Consider the following 20350-nt stretch of genomic DNA (forward strand, 5'->3'; position numbering starts at 1 on the left):
TAGTTCACATTCTTTTTGGTCCTCCTCTTTAGAGTCTGTCCATGCGCTCTTGCATCACCCCCAAACCATTCAGCTCACCCGTTCGTTGTCGTCGTGGCCACTCGCGAAGTTTTCACAATCGAGAGTCTAGTATCAAATACCTACCTACCTGCCTACCTGATGTACTACTCCATTGAGTAAAGGATACAAGTTCAAACCTTGCTTCTCAAGCTGGAACCATTTACTTGCCATCATTTTTTGTCTCTGTCTACAATCTCTCATTTCTTTCATAGAGCAGACTCAGAAGTGCACAAGTAAGAAGAATTTCGGAAAACTCCTTGCATAAGCATATCCCTTCTCACTATTAACAGTAGATGGAGTCTCAAATGCAAGATTTAAACATCTATTTATTAACACTCTTCTAGCTCCTTCACGCTAGTGGATTGTACGCAATTGGTTGCACATTCCATGGGAGCAACAACAAAAATGCAAGAAGAGCAAGCACTATTAAGTACCTAAAATATGCTTGCCAATGTGAGTGGGGAACATTCAAGGATTGGTCCATTTTTTCTTTTTGAAGGCCATCCCGTATGAACTCTACAAAGTGCATAAACTCATAAGAGACATGTTCATCATCGAGACTACTCCAAGTAATTGAATTCATCTCAAATTGCACATGGAAAATTTCTTAAAGTAGGACCATAGTGGTAATTGTCTATACTACCTCAACCAATTGAATCCATCTGAATTTGCACATGGAAATTTTCTTAAAGTAGGACCATATTCTTAATTAGCTCCTTGTGTGTAGCATGTTAAAGTGTCAATGTGACTTTTGTTAGAATTGTATTAGTGAAGAAAATTCAATATAGAGAATTCCTATGTTTGATAGTCGTTGTGTGCGTGCATGCGCATGTGTGTGTGCGTGAGTGCATGCACATGCGCGTGTGTGCATGTGCATGTGCACATGCGCAATGCCTGCACATGTGTGTGTATGTGTTTTGAGCTTCTAGCTCATGAATACAGTTGGTGTTAGTTGCTTCCTCAAACAGTGTATTCGAGCAAAGTTGCAACTATTGTGTTTGTTGCATTACAATTAAGCTAATGGTCCTTTTGAAAGCCAGTTTAGATTTGTGGTGTTTGTTAACTACTAAAAATTCAAACTAAGTTTCTAATGTCTTAATGCTCTCAATCTAGCCCATACTTGCCAAACAAATGTGTGTTTTTGTGGTGATGATGGGAAAAACAATCTAGAGAAGTTCAAGGAATCATCCATTTAGTACAATTATGGAATTGACACCATTCACATGCAACTAGATGGGCTTCACCTAGAATTTTGATGGATGAAGCTCATGGAATCATCTCTTTAGACATAAATGCCTTTGACAACCATAGCCTAACATTATTCATCACCACTAGATGGGATTTCCTTGTTGGCTCTATGACATAATGGTGGACATTTCACAGTTAGGAGGTGCAATACAAGCTTAAAAGAAATGTAATTTTAGATCAAGAGGTGGAAGTTCCATTCAATTAGTGTGCACCTTTCATAAAAACATGGACTTGTCATGGATGGATCCATAGTATAGTTCTAGCTTAAGATCTATAATGGCATTCTTGCATACATTTTAAGAAGAAAATGATACAAGGTTATTTACTTGTTTGATATTTTTCAAACGTACATGATAGCTTGTTAAATCATATATGGTCATGAGCTTGTTGCTCTAATAGTCAATTTGGAGAGAGAGAGAAGATTTCAACATATTAGTTAACACAACACATGGGCTAGGCTTTGTTGAGTTCATTGGATACTAGGCATTTTTATGCATCTCTAGGAACATTGGTTGATTAACACTACAATGATGTAGTGTTTTGAGGCCTACTATTGGTGGCTCTACTTATAATAGAGATGTACCGACATAGGAAGACTTTGCATAATCCACTAGTAGCCTTTGGAAGAGCCACTTGACTTTAGAGAGTTGACATATATGAGCTTATGTAGACTTGGCATAAGCTATAAGTGGTGTGGAAGAAGCACTTGATTTACAAAAGTCATGTATGAAGGCTTCTGTTTGTGGAGGTCACTCAAGTACCTACCTCTAAGTTGCTTGCCTATGACCCAAGTGCACATCAATGTTGTAAGACCCCCATCCATGATGGGTATTGCACATTGGTAGAGTTTCTAGTCTATATGTTGGAAGAGTTCTAGCCTTATATACCATATTATTATGAGATGACCTATGTGGACTTCACCATTGGGTCAAGTGGGAAAGAGTTAATGAAGGCTAGCAGAGTATACACCCAAGGCACACTACATTGAGGTGGCAAGCTATCATATGTCCTTATTGGCAAGGTCTAGGGCTAGTGGCCACCCAATATAACAAATATTCCTTGAAAGACCTATAAAATTATCCTATATAATATATGTGGGTGGCTAGTGGGTTAGTCAAGCTATGTGGGTGATGAGTCAAGGTAAACTACAAGGCTGATGAGTCAAGGCAAACAACCCTTGCACAACTAAGACCAATTGATGTCTAGCACTAGATATGCATAGGCAATGCTACCCTCTATTATGATATAACTACTGAGAGCACTCAAACCTTCTGCACGCAATGTCCTCTTTCTAGCAACTCTACCAGTAACTCTTCCAAAAGAGTATACACCTTACTAAGGCTACACTCCATAACATGGAAAATGTTACACTAGAACAATATGTGTTGCTCTTCTCCTGAAGGAGAAAGTATTGAAGCTAACTACCACAATGACTATCCATGGAGTTGATGTTATCTTTTACACAAAGAGACCCCCTTCAAAATCAGCACATGTATCCTCTTGCAACCACTATGGAATGATAGTCACGAAGACTTCCCACAAAAACAGCCAATATGTTTCAAGTTCAAGATGCTTAAACACATAACAAAAGTGTACATGCTTTTATCACACTTACAAGAACTAAAATTTGGTAAGTGCACATTCTAATGACTTTTTGAGTAGATTACTATTTTCAATTTTCCAAACATTCAATTCATAATAAGTTTTCTTCTAAAAACTCAACAAATTTGCAAAGTAACTCTTGAAATATACCCATGTGAACGTACCCACCATGTAAAACAACCCATGTGAAATAATTACTTGAAGGTCCACATAAATACCTTGAATGACTAAAGACATATGCTTGTTCTTTTATGCCACAATGGTTGTGAGATTGTGTAGCCATCACATATCACCACCATTGTAATTCATCTACTTTCAACATTGACATTTCATTGTAAAAAGTCCTCATTGTATCAACTTTTTTTTTGTTTGCTCTTGCATATTATTAGTGCAATGATGGCATTTAGAGATCACATAATTTTTAAACTTGTTTTATGCATTGAATAAAGAATAAGAAATGAAATCAATGTGGAGATCCAATCCACAATTTAAATTTAGATCAATATTATGTCAATTTTTTGTAAGAAAGTCAATGGATTCCACCACAAAATTTAAGGGCCACAAATATCTTAGTTGGAAGAGATGAATTTGATTATTTTATTAGAAGTATTCCCCTCTTAGTTTGAATAGATGACTTAGACTTGAGATACAAGATCCAAGACAAACACGACACAAAATGCAATACCCAAGATACTAAAGACAATGCACAAGATAAAAGATTTAACATTTGTGTTATGAGAAACATGATTATGATGTAAAACTAAAAAACAATCTCAAAGCATACACATCAACAAACATAAAAGCACAAATCATACTAAAAGAATGGAAATATAAAGACCTAAGAGGGAAAGATCGAAACATAAGATGTTGTTTCAAGTCATGAATGGAAAAGCTAAAATCATAGATGCATGTGTTTTCACATTACAAGATGGTAAAGATATAAAATTAGTAAATGAGATACAATTAAGAGATCTTATAGCTTGCTATCAATTTGGCAACTTAGAAAGACTCAAAATTTTCCATTTAGGCATAAGAGAATCTTTGGTTTCAAGGACTGTTTTATCTTCAAGCTAAGTATGATACGCATATTAAAGAGCCTTAGAAAAATAAGTTTACACCTAGGAAGATGAAAGACTCAAAATTGTCCATTTAGGCATAAGAGAATCTTTGGTTTGAAGGACTATTTTATCTTCAAGCTAAGTATGATACACATATTAAAGAGCCTTAGGAAAATAAGTTTACACCTAGGAAGATACAAAAAGATGTCCATTTTCTTATAAGAAATGAGTCATGTGCTATCTCTATTTAAACATATGTTCACTTTTTTTTAATGCATCATCTATGGATAGCTTTTCTTATAGCACAAGTTGGAGTTCCCCCTTATGGTAGCTAATCATTTCTCTATTACTTTTTGTGATAGCATAGAATGTTGGTAATAAGGATTTTTGAAGATCACTTTGATGGAGCAAACAAATATTTAACATCATTATCTTTCTAAAAAAGACATGATTATATCTCATGTGCATACCTTTTATAGTTTGCATTCATTTTATAATTCAATGTTTAAAATAGTTCATAATCATATCACAAAAAGAAGTGCAATGAGTAGTAAAAAGTAAAAGTGAAATAGGAAATACTAGAAACCTTGCAAAACAATGAGACAAAGTACTGCACATTGCCATTCAACTCCTCATGATGGTGGCCCAAGGAACCACCAACAAAGGGCAAGTGGGCTCCTCCTTATTGGCAAGATATACTTTTGGTAGAATTGACTTTAAGATCCCCTAAGAAGTAGTGAACAACACACTAAAGAGGTGGAAATAAGTTCTTAAGAGACTTAAATGGTTAGAAGATTAGAACAGGGGATGCTTCTTTAGTGCAAGATATACAACTATTGAAAAATCTTGTCTAGGATGCAATCCTCCTTGCTATTGTCAAAGACTAGAACATGTCTAAGGATTTGTGCAAGAAAGGAGTCAAGATGTGGGTAGACATTTGAAATCACCAAAAGCTAAAATGGATGGACATCTAGTCCATACAAATAAGATACAATATAAAAGTAGCTAAAGGTAGATGGATGTAGGAGGTCCTATAGGTTAGAGCTAACCACCACTAACCTACATCCACCATAGTTGACCCCAATTGGCCCCTAAAGTCACATGTGCTTACTAAAGGCAAAAAGGTGCAACCTTAAAGGGCCGTGAGGATTTTGATCACATGAAACACCACATGTTTAGTGAGTTCAATGTGGAATGCAAAGAAATCTTAGGATCTAGATGAAAACATGGAAGTAGAAGTTGAGTTGATCAGAACAACCAAGATAAACATACTCTTGTGGAATGACCTCAAAGAAACTAAGCATCAAATATAGACTACAGAGATTCATGAATGTCTCACCTTGGTGCCTGATGTATCTTTTAAAAAAGGAGAACATTCCTCACGCTTTGTGGCATTGACCCTTTTTGTAAGGTCTATGGATCAAGATGTAAAAATGGGTTCATGAGGCAAGTGTGAAGGCAAACATAAACCTCAAGATAACTCTTTTGGGAGGTAGGGGATCTTTGGACAAGTAATCACTTAAAGTCTAGAACACAATTAGAAATGTTGCAATTAGGTCCATATGGAATAAGAGGAATAGGTTAGTCATAACTAAGGAGAAGAGGAACAAAATGGATATTGTTTTTGGATGTTGTGTAAGATAGACTCTCTATCCTTCGCTTCCAAAGGAAAAAGAGCTTTGGGTATAGAGTTGGTTATAAGATGCTTAGAAAAGCATGCAATTAATTGTTTTGGTGCATAGCCCCTACCATTCTTTTGATGCTTTGTAGACATATGTTGATAGTAATATCAAGTCAACCCCAATTTTTTAAAAAAAAATTAAAAAATGACACACTACACGTGGTATTCATATTTAAATCGCTACAACATTAGAGCTAGAAATTACAAGGTACCATATTTTGATCCTTGTGAAAAGAAAATTTTTCGTTTACAATGAAAATTGAGAGAGAGAGAGAGAGAGAGAGAGAGAGAGAGAGAGAGAGAGAGAGAGAGAGAGAGAGAGAGAGAGAGAGAGAGAGAGAGAGAGAGAGAGAGAGAGAGAGAGGGAGAGGGAGAGGGAGAGGGAGAGGGAGAGGGAGAGGGAGAGGGAGAGGGAGAGGGAGAGGGAGAGGGAGAGGGAGAGGGAGAGGGAGAGGGAGAGAGAGAGAGAGAGAGAGAGAGAGAGAGAGAGAGAGAGAGAGAGAGAGAGAGAGAGAGAGAGAGAGAGAGAAGGGTTGGAGCAACAAAGAGAAGCCGTGTGCTCTCTTCTCTTTTCTTTATAATATTCCATATCACATATAACTAAAGTGAATACAAAACTCTAAGGTCTACAAACCGTTCACACATAGCCTAAAGTCACTAACTTATTTAATGTCCCACACTTGCTAATACAACTAGACACAGGTAAGACACTGTCGATCACACACAAGAGCTTGAAGTCCCAACACTCCCCCTCAAGCTCAAGATAAAACCTATACACCAAGTAGCTGTCGAAATTAACTGAACTTATATTTACCCAAAGACTTGGTAAAGATATATGCAACGTGTTTATCAGTCTTCACATGCATAAGATCTACTTTCTCTGCAAGAACCATCTCTCTGATAAAATGGTAGTGTACTTCAATGTGTTAAGTCCTGGCATGATAAACTGGATTTGTTGCCAGTAGTACACTACTGAGATTATTGCATAACAAGGTCACTGGAACATCCACTTGTATGTCCAAATCAACCACAAGCTTGAGCAACCATGCAATCTCACATGCTGCCACCAATGCATCACCCTTGTACGTGCTAGACAATGCAATCGTTGGTTGCTTCTTGCTGCTCCAACTGATCATTCCACTTCCAAATCCAAAAGCATAACCACTTGTAGATCTACAGTCATGTAAGCATCCTGCCCAATCTGCATCCGTGTATCCAACCAGTGTCAAGGGCTTATCTTTCACATAAAATAGCTCATAATCTACAATGGACTTTACATGTCTCATAATCTGCCTAACAGCATCCAAATGTGGCTTTTTCAGTTTCTTCATGAACTGACTTATGAGCCCAACAGCATAACTCAAGTTAGGTCTAGTGATGGTCAAGTAGATTAGATTTCCAACCATCTGCATGTTGTACGTAGTCACATCATCAATTTCAGCTCCAATGCTAACGTCCAACTTGACATTCTAATCAAGAGGTGTATCCAGTGGTTTGCATTCAGCCATGCCATATTTCTTTAGCATTTCCATGGCATAGTGTTTCTGCATCAGCCATAAACCATTTTCAACTTTGATCACCTCAATACCCAAGAAGTACTTCAGTTCACCTAAGTCTTTCATATCAAATTTATATTTCAGCATTTGCATAACATGCTGTATCCCTAAGTCATCATCACGTGTGATTATCAAATCATCAACATAGATAACTAGCACTACCAGAGCTTTGTTTGCCATTACCAAACTCCTCAATGAAGCAACCATTCTTATTAAACCTAACATGCAAATTCTACTCAGTCATCTGGCCCACAAACAATAGATTTTTAGTGGTTGACGGAACATGCAGTACATCATGTAAGTTTTTCTTCTTACCATCATGGATTACAAAAGGCACATTGCCTTTATGTTCAATGCTATGATGCGGGTCATCCCCTGTGCATACATAGCCATTCCTCTCAAGCACCATGTCAATAAACCAGTCACCATGAGGGGTCGAATGATTCCATGCCCCTAAATCAATATACCAAACAACATCCTCAGTAGACTTCTTAGGAGTCCTATCTTTCACATATGTCATGGCAAACAATCTATCCCCAAAAGCATGATTTGTCTAAATCGACGATGCATAATGTCCATGTTGCTTGCCCTTTTGATTGCCTTGCTTCTTCCAGCAATCCTTGGTAATATGACCGTACTTTTCACAATAGTGACAATCCCTATCCTTATTTTAGGATTGTCATATGGATGTTGCTGCTGCTAGGAGCCTCTGCCTCTAGGGCTAGATCTCCCCCTGCCTCTAAATTTTCCACCTCCTCTTGCATTTGAACCCTGCTGGTTATTATTACCATAAGATACATTTTGCTTGCTTCCTCTACTAGAACCATAACCTCTACCATGGCTACCACGGCCGCGTTGATGCGAATAAAAGATAGCATCCTTGCTCTTAGAGCTACTAGAACCTGTAACCAAGCCAAGTTTAACTTCCTCATGAATAAGCAATGCAACCAACTCATTGAAATCTGGCATTTTAGCCTGTGCAGATATGAAGTATCAAATGACTTATATTCAAATCCCAAACCATTTAATGTCACTGCAACCATGTCTTCATCCTCAACCTGTGTGCCAATGGATGTTAATTGATCCGCAATAGTCTTAATCTCTATGACATAATCTTGTATAGATCTGCCTTTTCTCTCCATGTTGTTGAATTTTTAATTTAACTGTATCTTCATGGCAACGGTAGTTGTGCCATAATACCTGATCAATATGTTCCATGCATCTATTGGTGACTTGCAATTCATGATCTGCATTACCATAGCATCCAAGATACACAAAGATAACCAGTGTAGCACCCTGCGAGCACTTTCCAACCAAGCTCGATACACTCGTCTTTGATCAGCTGTAGGATTCCTCTTTGGTATTTCAGGTTCAGTTTCAACACTTGTCACAAGTCCTAATATCCTTTACCTATCAAGAAGTTCTCCATGTGGAACTTCCATATGGTATAATTATTACTGTCAAGCTTTTCCCCCACTATCTGGGTTATGTTGTTGGTCCTGTCTGCATTTGCCATATTGTAACAAACAATGGCTAGTCAATGCTTGACTTCTTACAAGCCAACAAGTCTATCTGACCTACTACAATCTTTGACTATTTATGAAAAAATTTCACAATTAATTGTCTGTTGTAATCAAGGTAATTCAGCCCATTAACTTCTTAAGACCATCCACAAACATGTGGCATAACCTGTAGATACATCAATCAACACATTGACCATGTAGTTGATGTAACTCTGTATCATGCAACCTTACTGTAGTCAACCAAACATGTAGTCTGGAATTTGGAGAGTGTCAATGAACACCAGCTCTTTCAAGGCCAAAATTGAGATGTATACATGTCATACATGCTCCAAAAACTCTCAGACATCTGCTAGTACATGTAGGAGTCCATACATGATCATGCAGGCACAATTCAGTGCATATACACCAAGTACAAGTATTAAGTACCTTGCTTGCAGGCGTAGTCATCCAATACTCAATCAAACCAAGTTTATCTAGCTCCAAAATGTCCTAAAAGTACTTCATACATGTGCTATCAAATGTAGGGGTCAATACATGACCATATAGACAACCATAGACACTCTGTCTTCAACAGACAATGTCGTAGAATGCATTCCTTGTTTGTAACCAGCCAAGATAATATCAATGCATTTGTTTGCAAATTCAAACTTTAGCTTTCATGAGCATTGAATGCTCATCTCAATCCTCTAGACATTCAGTAGACATATGCCATGTCATACATTTGACAAAAGCTAACCAATGTTATGTAATACTTTAGGACCAATGAGTGCTTGATGTCCACAGTTTTATGATAGTTTTTAACCTATCACAAACTCTCAAATCTGAATGTTTTGTCCAAGAAATTGCAACTCAAATGCATAAGACACAATACATATGTCTTCCAGGATGTGTCTACACTTCAATGGAGCCAAGAATGCATGTTAGATAGCTTCAATGCTTCAACTAAGATCCAATGTATGCTATATATTCACTATTTACAGCAATTCATTCTCTGTTCCAGATCTATGTACTTGTAGATCAATTCATATCTCATCTCCAAGTCAAGCATTGGCATGTTAGGTCATCAAAGTACCTTCCAAAGTATGTATGCAAGCTATAGATCACTTGAGCAGTGATTATTGTGTTGATTAGTAGCCATGGGAAACCATTTTGACAGCAAGCACAATCACATGATGCAGCTTGGGGTGTATTCCAGCAAATCTCCAACAGAATGATGATCAGTGGCTCTCTCTAATGTGGTCAATGAAGCCTCCAAATGCTCCAGAGACAGGACCCAGGCACACTCCAATAGCAAAGAGAAACACGAATGACTTGACAACATGAACAATGGCAGCCTGCTTCTCTTCACAAAGATCCTATCTCTTCAATATTCAGGTCTTCTTCACTTTGTTAAGATGCAGAGAACCCATCCAAGATGGCTCTGATACCATGTTAAGAGAGAGACAAAGAGAAGGGTTGGAGCAACAGAGAGAAGCTGTGTGATCTCTTCTCTTTTCTTTATATTATTCCATATCACATATAACTAAAGTAAATACAATGCTCTAAGGTCTACAGACCATTCACACACAGCCTAAAGTCAATAGCTAGACATAGCTAAGACACTGTTGGTCACACACAAGAGCTTGAAGTCCCAACAAGAGAGAGAGAGGGGGGCACCTACCAACCTATTAGGAGTTGAAGCATAAAAATATTCCATGCCATCCTTGTTTACCACCATGTGAAAACAGGATGCCCTTGCATGTACAAAAAAAGAAGCAATGAAGGTTCATGTGACCATCAATGGTTGTCAAAATCAAGGAGAATTTATTATGGCAAATCCCAATGGTAATAAAATATCTCTATTTATTCATTTTTAAAATTAAGAATTTGTGGAATGTCCCCAAATGATTAGTCATAATATAATCTGTTGTAGGGGTCCCTATACAGGTTGTAAAAGAGTCTCTAGGAATTTAGGAAGGACAATGTCCCTAAAAGCAAGTGCCTCAAGGTCAAACAACCATCCAAAGTGCCAACCCACAAATAGGTACCTAATATAGAAGAGAATCCCTCAAGATGTGGCCATGTATATAAGCTTGGAAAAATAATGGAAGAATCATTCTTGTGTGTGTATCAAAGCTTCTTGTTTGCTTACACACAGACACACACATAGAGGATATATATATATATATATATATATATATATATATATATATATATATATATATATATATATATATATATATGTTGAGAGGGTGAGGGATATGGATGAAGTGTGTCTTGACTTCTCCATCTCCTCCTCCTCCTCCTTCTTGTTGGCTATGGAGGTTGGAGCTTGAAGTGAGCCAAGCATGGATCAAGCTCTTGGAGTGGAGGAGGTTGCACAAGGATCATGGGACCATCTCAAACTTTGGATTTGGATAAATACAATGAAGGGAGTAACGGATGTGTCCACTATAACTTCAAAGCTATTTAGTTTTCCATCTTGTTTGCTTGTGAATTTAATTGTTTGAAGAGGAGAGAATAGTGAATATGTGAGAGAGGTAGTTAGTCAAAGGAACTCCTAAAACAATAAGAGCTCTACTCATGTCCCTTGTTGAGTGTGCAAGTGCCTCACCATTTGTTGTTGCATTGCTAAGAAGGAGCATAAGCAACAAACCAAGGTGCTAGCTTCTCCATTTTGCTCATGAATAGGGGCTTGCAAAGCAAGCCTCCAAAATAAGCATAGTTAGAGTAGGAGGTGAAAGGAAATGGTAATGGTTTTTTGATGATATTTGAGTATTGGACTATTTGTTACACTTCATTTCATCAAATATAATTTAGAAAAAAAATTGGACAACATCCGATCATAAAGACATCTTGTGAGGGATTTAAACTTAGGAATGAAAAACCAAGGTAGACATAAGCCTAGGCGAAGATAAAGAGGTAGAAATATGCTCTTTAGAATGCACCCTATGGACACTTGAGTATTCTCAATCAAGTCTAGTGGCACTTGAGGTCTCGAGCATTTGAGCCTCAATCCTCGAGCAAGAATAGACTTCAAGGATATAAGATGAGAGGAATGAAAGGAGAGAAAAAGAAAAGTATAAAAACTCAAGAGGATGGAAGATAAGGGAAAAAGGATCCTATCAAATTAAAATTAATGCACATGAGTGCTTCATTTGAAAGAAGATTTAGCTTGGCATTTTTTTAAAAAGAATAATTGGACACTGACTCACAATGACATATTGGCATAGTAACAACCATTTTGTGTGTAGCTTGGGACATTTATTGAGCACAAACTTGAGAATAGAGTCAACCACTCCAGGAATCAAGTGTATCACTAGCATATCATCCAACAATTGGCTTATGAGGCGATGTCAAAGAAGAAGATCTCCCTTAAGCTCACTCAGTGGCTCTAAATCATTAAATAATATCCTATAGAACTTAAGGATTGGATCATACATCTGAGGACTACACTGATCAACCTCTCATGGCCTCCTATAGTAGTGACTCTTTCTTAGATGAAAAACTATATGCTACTAAAAAGAGATGGTGTCACTAGGAGGAATCCAACACATATGGAGAAATCATTGCAGATCATCTCTACCTTCCTCTCCTTAAACTATCAAGCCAAAGTTAACCCCTCAAAAGGATCTCAAGGGTCTTTGTTTCCAAGATTCCTCCAATGAGCAGACTGATGTTCATCGGATAGATCTCAACCATTGGCAAGATATGGAGTTTGACCAAATGACATGAACCCTATCAAAAGACCTCCCTAGCGCTGCTTCTAATGCAAAACTCATTGTTCTTGACACCCCTAAGGATGCCTATGGTATTATGCTTTAGGTCCAAGTCCTCAATATCAATTACAATTCTAAAGGATGGCATTCCTCTCCCCACGATGACCCAGCTCTAGAATGGGATGCTCTAGATGTCCTAGAAGATTGGCATGAACTCTCTGATTGGGATGAGGACATGATTTGAGCAGCAGAAGAAACCATGGATAAGTATGAAAAAGGTATGGAGTTCTATGGCACACCAAGAGGCATTCCTCTTGAGGATCTTCCTCTAGTCCAAAAGGAGTTGAGACTATGTCCCAAACTAGTCACTCTAACAAAAGAGTTTGAAATATATGAAGAAAACAAAAAATTGTTTCCTCCTAGTCCTCCTCTTGTATTTTCTCCTAAACCAAATCCCTATATTCTCCTCCCTTTGATCCAAAATCCTTTTTCAATTGGCTCTAAATGCCAAGAATCCCTAAATGAAGGTGATTTAGATGATGGGGATTATGATCCCACTCCTTGGCTCAACATGATGAAAGCTGAAGCCACTAAGCTAGATGAAAAGACTAAAAGATATAAGGTTGGGAATCTTCCTCTCTAGAATATAGATAGCATGACACAAGGAAATAGAAGATGTGTTTCATGATATGTTTGGCTACTTTTGTTCCTTGCAGAAACCAAGGTGTGGTGCTAGTTAATGTAGTAAATAATATTAGCCATGGCTTTATTGGTGACCCTTGTTACTAGTGGGAATCATTAGATGCCACAACCAAGCTAACAATTCAAACCTGTTGGACCTGTGGCCACCCAGGTCATGTCTCATCGCGCTGCCCTGAGAGGGAGCAACAAAACAGAGATAAGACTGACCAAAGGTGCGTTGAGTACGGAATCACCCATCTTTTCGTCGACTGCCCAAGGAGAAAACTGTCATCTAGTTCAGCCAATGAGCCATCTGTCCCATTGGGGCTGTTCGGTGTCGAGAACCACGACGGGGAGGCTACGCCTATCCCATTGCGAGTCATGACCTGTGCCCAAACGAAGCAGGCTGGCATCTCTCTGCCAGGACCCAGCAATCTTGATGCAGCCTCGATAGGGAAGAAGAGTCGTAGACGGCAGAAGAGGAAGTCGGAAGCTAAAATCGTACTAAAGACGGAGAGTGTTACAACTCTGTCCGCTGGAAAGAAGGTATCCGACGCAAAAGCAGAGACGTCAGCCCCTAAGACGGCTGAAAAGGGAAGCGCTAAGGTAGGGGAATACCCGCAACCGAAGCGACAATTAGAGGCCATAGAGAAGGTGAGGGAATGGGTGAAGGAAGCCCAAGAACACCTAAAGGACGCTGAGCCCATCATAGAGGATGGGATCGATGACCTCTCCAGCATAAGTACGCCGACCTCACTCCCACAACCAAAGTCAAGAGAAGCAACTGTACCACAAGCGGTACCGCTAAGGCCAAGCCTCGGCGCTGCTACAGGGCCACGGTTCAATCACGGCCATTGGCCAGGACAATCCAGGTTAGGAGAGAGACGAACACCTAATGATCTCCTAACCACGCTAGTGACTACCCCTGTAACACTCAGTCTGGGAGATCTGCTTAGGCAGCACCCCACCCTATGGCAGGATCTTAAGCAGTGGGTTGAAGGGTCACAAGAGCAGGTCACGACAGACCCTCATGACCATGAGGCAAAAACGCAAATACTGAGTTTGACGCTGCATACTGCGCCTAAGTCCTTGCACGTCAATGCCTTTTGGGAAGGCTCCGAGATGCATGCAGTCTTACTGGTCTTAGCCTTAGGCGATACAACGAGGAAGGGAATCGTAGACACGGGGGCCGGGGTTAGTGTGCTTAGCCACACAGTGCTTCAGACTTGGGGAAACCCACCTATTGAGACTGCTAGGTTTAATGTCACACTACCGAACATTGAGAGAGTTAAGCCATTCGAGGTGCTTAAGAATTGGCCAGTGAAGATCGTAGGTGTCCAGTTCTCCGTTGACTTTATAGTCATGAAGGGAGTGGACTACGACATCCTATTAGGCCGCCCCTGGATGCGCAACGCTAGGGTCATCGAAGATTGGGGTAACGGCTTAATTTTTCTTGGCAATAGGACGGACGTCGTGAGAGTGGAGATGGACACCTGGAAGACCTCATCCGTCAACTTAGATGCCATCTCTGCCATGCTCAAAGGTAATGTGCAGGCCAAGAAGTCCTACGGGCCCTTGACCACGTATATCCCATGCTTAGAGGACGAGCGGGATTGGATGCATGTCCTTGCTACAATCGACTTGCCGTTCTCTGATCACGAAGCATATGAGCAAGCCATCAAAACAATCCTCCGCGCCAGTTTGCATGATGGCAGGAAGCCTCCAAGGGAAGCCAAAGCTAGTCAACTCCCATGTTCCAACCAACAAAAGGGAACTCCAGGAGGTACTTGAATATCTATTGGACAAACTAGCTGGCAATCCAGCCGCAAATCTCAAACCATTCCAGGATCTCTTAGATGAATCCAAGTGGCAATGGACCAGAGTGCATGACTTAAACCTCATGTATAACTGGGCCCTGGTGCCCAACCAATGACCAGGGATAGATCGAGTCCTAGGAGATGACAAGCAGTCTGATGAAGAAAATTCGAATGACGAATACGAAGACTGCCAGTCCTTCAGTGATGAAAGTGAGGGTGAGGTAGATACTGTGGAATACGACACTGAAGGACAAGAAATAGAGCAAATACCAGCAGACTCCAAGCCGCAGAGAAAGAGTATCTTTCGGAGGGAGTGAGGAGTCATGAGTGTGGAATGTGACTGCGCTTGGTTGGAACACGTAGGAGCTATAGACCTCGAGCGAGCGGGACTAGCCCAACCAGGAATGACGTCGGTGTTTAAGACTGAATCACCATCTGAACTGCGCCCACTAAGAGAGACCACCTCTTCTAGTAAAGGAGGGGGATTCGACTCTGAATCAAAGGTTAGCTCGGATAGTGATCTAGAGATCCCTAGACCGCCCACAACCAAACGCACCAAGGGGGACCTACCGGTCCACCTGAGGTGCAGGCGATTGAGACAGGAAAAGGCAAAACAACCCAGGGATGCTCGAACGGAAGAACAGCAAAAACCGCAGGATCTCCCTAAACGATTCACGAAATTCAAAAAGGGGGATAGGGTGGTAGTGCTATTAGGTGCCAAACATCAAGGACAAACAAGCGAACCAATAGAGGGACTAGCCAGGGTCAAGGAGGTGGACCTAGCCCAAGAGGGGGAACCATCTTGACCAGTCTTCATTGCTGATGACTTGACTAATGAAGAAGAAACGAGTCTTGTCGCTCTCTTGCGAGAGTACATAGACGTGTTCGCCTGGTCCTTAGGAGAGCTTAAGGGGGTAGACCCAAGTGTCGTGACCCACAACATAACCATGACGCCGGACACAATACCGGTCAAGCATCGACCATACCCTATGAATCCTAAACATGCTCATGCTGTCAAGGAGGAGATTGATAAGCTGATGAGAGCAGGATTCATTTATGAAATTGAGCACACAGATTGGGTATCACCCATAGTCATCGTAATGAAGAAGAATGGAAAAATCCGAGTGTGCATCAATTACAAGAAGGTGAACACTGCCACCAAGAGGGACAACTATCCGTTGCCGTACACCGAGCACATGCTGGAGAGAGTGGCAGGCAAGGAAGCCTACAGTTTCCTGGACGGCTTCTCAGGGTACAACCAGGTGCAAGTGCATCCTGCGGACAGGCATAAGACTATCTTCGCCACTGAGTGGGGTGTCTTTGCTTACATAGTTATGCCCTTCGGGTTGACTAATGCCCCTGCCACTTTCTAACGCCTCATGTGCACCATCTTTAAGGACATGCTTCGCAAGGAGTTAGAAGTCTTTGTTGACAACCTTTGTGTCCACTCGACATGGGTCGAACACTTAGACAAACTCTGAGCAGTCTTTAAGCGGTGTCGTTTATACCGCCTCTCCTTGAACCCCTTAAAGTGCCAATTTTGGGTGAAGCATGGATGCATTCTAGGGCACGTGGTGTCGAAGAATGGCATTGCCACTGACTTCTCGAAGGTCAGGGTCATTGTTGACCTTCCACCCCCAAGCAACTACAAAGGAGTTCAATGCTTCCTAGGCCATACCGGGTACTATCGATGGTTTGCACTCAATTATGTGTTGATTGCCAGACCCTTGTACAAGCTGCTTATAGTCTTCGAATGGACTGAAGCATGCCAAAGGGCATACGAAGAGTTGAAGAAGGCTCTAACCACATCACAAATCCTACGAGCCCCAGATTGGACCATCACCTTCCATGTGCATATCGATGCTTCTAAGTTTGCTGTGGGGGCAGTGTTGTGCCAGCTTGGCGAACACAATTTAGACTATCCAGTGAGCTTTGCTAGCAGACAACTCACTGAGACGGAAATGAATTACTCAATGACGGAAAGAGAGGGACTAGCCATGGTATTCGCAATGAAGAAATTTTGGCATTACCTCTTGGCCACGCCCTTCACCTTCTTTGTGGACCATCAAGCCTTGCTATTTCTAGTAAACAAACCTTGTGCTATAGGACGCATAGCTCGATGGCTCCTTCTGCTTTTAGAGTTCAACTTCTCCATAGTGGTACGAAGGGAAAGCAGCATTACATGGCCGATCACATGTCACGCATTCCCATCGGAGAAGCCACTGGACAAGGTGTTATTGATGAACTACTTGATGCCCATCTGTTTAACCTCTCCAACGAGAGAAACCTATTTACGGCTGATCCAACACCGTATTGGGCAGATGACATAGTCCAAGTGCTTGAGCATGGACTGCCTGACCGAGTAATAGAAAAAGCCTGGCTTAGGCGATTAATCCTTAAGATCCAGCCCTATCAGCTGATTGCAGGCCAACTCTACAGGCTGGGGCAAGACGGATTGTTGCGCAGATACGTGTGCGAATATGAGGTGCACGATGTGGTCTCAAAAGCGCATGGCAACATTGCCGGAGGGCACTTTAGCGAAGACACGACAGCACGAAAAGTGTTGCAGTCTCAACTGTGGTGGCCCACGCTTTTCCGCGATGCAGCACGATTTGTCAAGCACTGTGACGAGTGCCAACAGACGAAGGTCCCAATTCGCAAAGATCGAATGGAACTAACCCCGGTTATTGCTCAATAACCTTCGAAAAATGGGGAAGTGATTTCATTTGGCCCATCAGTCCTGCGGCACAGTATTCGCAGGCTAAGTACATCATTGTGGCCATGGATTACCTCACTAAGTGGGCAGAAGTGCGAGCCACATGAAAAAACAATGCTAGAATGACGGCTAAGTTCTTATGGGAGCAAGTAATCTCACGATTCGGTTGCCCCATCGAACTGGTCAGTGACCAAGGCACGCACTTCATCAATGAAGTGATCGCGCACCTCTTGTCCACCTTCCTCATCATCCATCGCAAATCCTCGCCATACTACCCCAGACAAACGGCCAGGCCGAATCAACAAATAAGATTCTCGTCAATGTCCTAACCAAGGTCGTCTCTGCTTCACGCAACGACTGGGACAACAAGTTGATGGCAGCTCTGTGGGCTTACCGAACCACTTATAAAACAACTGTCGGTCAAACCCCCTTTAGGCTGACATATGGGACAGAAGCGATTCTACGTTAGAATTCTTTGTCCCTAGCCTGAGAATAGCGCTTCAAGAGCGATGAGAAGGGAAGGAGGCATGGACACAATGACTAGTTGAGCTCGAATGTCTCTCAGAGTCTCGTCTTCTTGCCACCCATGCAATGATCTACAAAAAATCCCGACGCAAGAGCTGGTTTGACAAGCACATCAAGCAGCGCGAGTTCGAATAGGGTGACTTAGTGCTCCTCTACTCAGTTAAAGGGCATAAGCAAAATATGAAATTTAGAGGTCTTGGACCATTCAAGGTTCGTGCAATCAGCCGAACAGGCAACGTTGAACTCGAGACCCTAAACGGCGAAGGAATAGGCTTCTTCAATGGTAGCCATGTCAAGAAGTACTACCCTCCTACGCATCCTTTGCATGAACCACCGATGTTAGAACCGCCTGTCAAGATCCAAGTAGCCACAATCGCTGAAATTGACGACGAGGACGAGGAAGCCGTGGAATTCGCCTACCTTCGTATCACGGTCATGGCCAAACAAACATGTGCTTTCACCGCCTTGATTGACAAGGGAGCAAACTTCAACGTCCTGACCTACGATCATTGGACTCAACTTGGCCAACCGCAACTTCAACCCACCACTGCAAAATTAAGCCCATATGGGGCTCATTCCTATGCATTACTCGGCAAGTGCAAGGCATTCGTTTCTATCGATTCTGAGACTGTTCCAATTCTTTTCTACGTGCTGCCAAATGCTAAAAACGCAAGCACAGAGTCACTGCTGGGGCGCACCTTCAAAAAGCAGACCCACTGCAATGTCGACTATGCGTCACAGCGCATCCACCTAGCAATAGGCAACATTCGCATTATTAGAGCTTTCAACAAGGGTTGCGCGACCTCATCCCGGGCCACCCAGTCACCATCGATAGAAACACCCGTAGGCAATTCTAAGGAGGGGGTAGGGTGCGGCCGCCACTCCCCGAGTCTCATCGCCCGCAACCCATACCGGCCAAAGCTAAGGCCCCAGAACCTCGCCTCCAATGGGTGCCTAAACAACTGCAACAGCTGCCTAGGAGTCGATGCTCCTACCCTCAAAAGACCAGAAACTCTAAACCTAGGAGGCCCAAATGCAGTCACAAGAATAGATGTGTAATCAGTCAAAGATGGGTCCCCAAGGCTCTCTTGAGCACACAAGGATACTATGAGGGCAATGCTTGGCTATGGATACCTAAGGCCCACGCGGCCAGAGGCACCACTCATACACCAACCTCAAGCTCGATCATCCCAAAAACCATAGGACCTCGCAACCACAAGCCGCAGAGCTCCCCCGACCTGCAACCATCGAGTCCAGCCATGCGTGAACCTACGCGAATCGCCCAAGCCTGTCGGACCGCCAGCTCGAGCATCATCACAAGCAGGAAATGATCCAGGTTTCCAAATCCATCCTGAAAGCAATAGGCCATCACCCGAGGTCGCCGCTAACCTAGCCTCCATCCCAGCGACCCAATCGCAAGCTCTTGAAGTCCTACCACAGCAACTCTCCATCGTCAAAGGCTCAAGTCCTACCAAACCCCAATCACCCGCAAGCCTTAGGCCCTCTTATGAGCATAAATCCTTTCTCTTGCTAGCAGCTGATTTAGCTGAGGAAATAGGGGATGATGTGGTGGATTGCATTAAGCGACTGGACACTACTTTTGTGTGGCTAGCTTTGAGCTACGATCGCCTCGACTTAGGCCTATTGGATGAATCCTTCGCAACCGAAGTTCAAACAATGCCTTGTTCTTGGGAAACGTTTGAATTTGCATTTGCAAAAGCCCCTACATCTGCTGCTAAGTTGCTCAGCGGTGAGATCTCAAAAGAGCAAGCAATCAAACAATACCTCATCACATCGTACGATCAGCGAACCACCACTACCATCACTGACCAATAAGTGGCCGAGTTGTCAAAACTTGCTGAGACGAAATCCCAGTTCTTAAGGCATTGGTACGATCTTAGACTGCAATGGGAAGTTGAGGGATGTCGAGTAATGACCAACGCCGAGCAGCGACGCGCTATCAAAACGGCAAAGTACGACCCCACATACATCGCGCCGACATCATATCGAGTGTTAACCATGCTGCGGGGCCGTCCTATAGAAGACCACATCAAGGGACACCCCTACCTCGACCGCCTGTTGACCAAAGAAGAGTTACACATTGCTAGCTGAGTCAACTCGGGCGACTTCCTGACTGATGTTCTCACATACATCACCCAAGTGGGGATTAAACCCTCCGACCTGG

This window comes from Lygodium microphyllum, chromosome 25 (assembly GCF_053477565.2).
Source record: "Lygodium microphyllum isolate KBCC chromosome 25, Lygodium_microphyllum_v1.1.10, whole genome shotgun sequence".
Classification (NCBI taxonomy): domain Eukaryota; kingdom Viridiplantae; phylum Streptophyta; class Polypodiopsida; order Schizaeales; family Lygodiaceae; genus Lygodium; species Lygodium microphyllum.